The sequence below is a fragment of the Portunus trituberculatus genome, chromosome 50 (assembly GCF_017591435.1).
Source record: "Portunus trituberculatus isolate SZX2019 chromosome 50, ASM1759143v1, whole genome shotgun sequence".
Lineage (NCBI taxonomy): Eukaryota > Metazoa > Arthropoda > Malacostraca > Decapoda > Portunidae > Portunus > Portunus trituberculatus.
This window is the reverse complement of record NC_059304.1, coordinates 20,066,175-20,068,674: the sequence shown is the minus strand read 5'-3', so window position 1 is coordinate 20,068,674 and position 2,500 is coordinate 20,066,175. Positions and strand designations below refer to the sequence as shown.

At 41.4% G+C, this 2,500-nt stretch overlaps 1 pseudogene; it reads right to left on the bottom strand.

Moving 5' to 3' along the window:
* Positions 1-1,707, bottom strand: part of LOC123499904 — a 4,087-nt pseudogene extending 2,380 nt beyond the window's left edge.
* Positions 1,708-2,500: the final 793 nt, after the last annotated feature.

Genomic DNA, 2,500 nt, shown 5'->3' with positions numbered 1-2,500 from the left:
TTTTGCATTTTTTTATGTATTCACTTTGTATAACCACTATCTCTCTCTCTCTCTCTCTCTCTCTCTCTCTGTCCGTATTTCGCTTATTTCCTTCACAACACCAATCGCTCTATCTCTTCCTCCTCCTCCTCCTCCTCCTCCTCCTCCTCCTCCTCCTCCTCCTGCCTTTATTGTTCGTTTCTTCCTCTCTCCTCCTCTTCCTCTTTTTTCCTTTATCGTTCCTTCTTCATCTTTCTTTTCAGTGATACTCTCTTTTCCTCTTCCTTTTATCGTCTTTTCTTTCCTCTTCCTCCTTTTTTTTCTTTTCCATGTTTTTTTTTTACTTCTTTTATTCATTCAATCGTCCCTCCCCTTCTTTCCTTCCTTCCTTCCTTCCTTCCTGTTGTTCTTTTTATTCTCTATCTCTATCTTCCTTTTTATTCCCATTTTTCCTTTCCTTTTTTCTTCCTTTTCCTCCATTTTTCTTTTTTTCCTTCCTTTCCTTGTAATATTTCCTTTCTTATGCTTTTCTCTCCTCTTGCTATCTCCTCTTCCTCTTCCTCTTCCTTCTTCTTAATGTTCTTGTATTCACTTCTTCCTTTTATCATATTTTCTTTCTCTTCCTCTTTAACATATTCTTCTTCACCTCTTCCTCTTCTTCCTCCTCCATGATTGTTTTCTTTTTACCTTATTCCTCTTCTTTCTCCTTTTCTCCTCTATCACCCTTTCTTCCTCCTCTTCTTCCTTTTTTCATCATACTTTCCTTTCTTCTTCTCTTCGTTGATGTTTTGTTCTTTTCTTCGCCTCTTTCTATCTCATCTTCCTCTTCCTCTTTCTTCTTCCTTCTTCTTAGTGGTCTTGTTTTCTCTTTCATCATATTTTCTTTCTCTTCCTCTTTGACATACTCTTCTTCACCTCTTCCTCTTCTTTCTCCTTTTCTCCTCTATCATCCTTTCTTCCTCCTCCTCTTTTTTTTTAATTCTCTCTTCCTCTCCTCTTTATCATATTTTCCTTCCTTCTTCGTTGGTGTTTTCTTTTCTTCTCCTCTTTCCTCTTCACATTTTCTTTCCACCTTTATCGTCTTTTCTCTTTTCTATCTACCGTCTATCATCTCTATTCCTCTTTTCCTCCCTATTTTCCTTTTCTCTTCCTCCTTTTCTCTCCATTTTCTCTTCAGTCTTACCTTCACCTTTTCATTTTTCTGTTCGTCGCTTCCTTTAGTTTTCTTTTTTCCTCTTGTTCTTCTCTTCTTCTGTTTTTTTTTTACTCCTCTCCTCAGCCTTCCCTTCCTCTTCGTTCTTTCTCTTCTTCTTTTTTTTTTTTCTTCTTCTTCTTCTTCTTCTTCTTTTCCTTTTTCCTTTTCCTCTTCTCTCATCCTTCTCTTTTTCCTTTTTCCTTTCCTCTTTCCTTTTTCTTCATCCTCATCCTTCCCTTCCTCCTATTCCTCTTCTATCCTTCTTTCCTTTCCTCCTTTTCTTTCTCCTCTTAGTTTTTCCTTCCTCTTTTCTCCTGCCCTTAGCCCTTCTCTTCTTCCTCTCAGCCTTTCATTCTTCTTTTTGTCTTCCTTCGTTCCTTCTCTTCTTCCTCTTTTCATTCCTGCCTCTTCTCTTCTCACTCTTTCCTTCCTTATTTTCTCCTTCGTTTCTTCTTTCTCCCTTTCCTTGATTTTTTTTCTCTTGGCCTTCTCTTCTTTCGTTCCTTCTCTTCTTCTTCTTTTCTTTCCTCCTCCTCTTCTCAGCCTTCCCTCCATCTTTTTCTCTTCTTTCGTTCGTTCTCCTCTTCCTCTTTCTTGACTTTCTTCCTCCCCTTCCTTCGTTCCTTCTCTTCCTCTTTTTTTTTCCTCCTTTTTTCAGCCTTCCCTTCCTTATTTTCTCCTCTTCCTCTTTCCTTGACTTTCTTCCTCCCCTTCCTTCGTTCTTTCTCTTCCTCTTTACTTTCCTCCTTTTCCTTCTCTCAGCCTCCCTGGAGTCCCGTAAGCAGCATGAGTAGCACGTGGCACCTGCAGCAGCACCCCGCGGCGTCAGGAGGGCAGGGGCGGGGCAGGGGCGAGGCAGCAGACCCACAGCCTCGCTAACCTCCCTGCTAAGTATGTGTCTCCTCACTCGCCTCTCCTTCACCACCTCCTCTTCCTCCTCATTACTCCTCTTAGTTTGAAAAGGTGCTGCCTCTTCTCTTCTGCCCCGTCTCTCTTTCCTCTTTTTTTCTTCTCTCTCTCTCTGTTTTTGTCTCTCTCTCTCTCTCTCTCTCTCTCTCTGAATTCACCTCTTTTTTTCTCTCCTCTTCTTCCTCTCTTTTATCTTTATCTTTCCTCTTCCTCCTGCTAGTTTAATTCCTCCCATGTCCCTTTTCTCCTCTTCTTCGTCTCTCTCTCTCTCTCTCTCTCTCTCTCTCTCTCTCTCTCTCTCTCTCTCTCTCTCTCTCTCTCTCTCTCTCTCTCTCTCTCTCTCTCCTCTCTCTTTCGTCCCCATTTTCCCCTTCTCCCTTCTCTTCTCTCCATTTCTCTCCTCCCATTCCTTGTTTT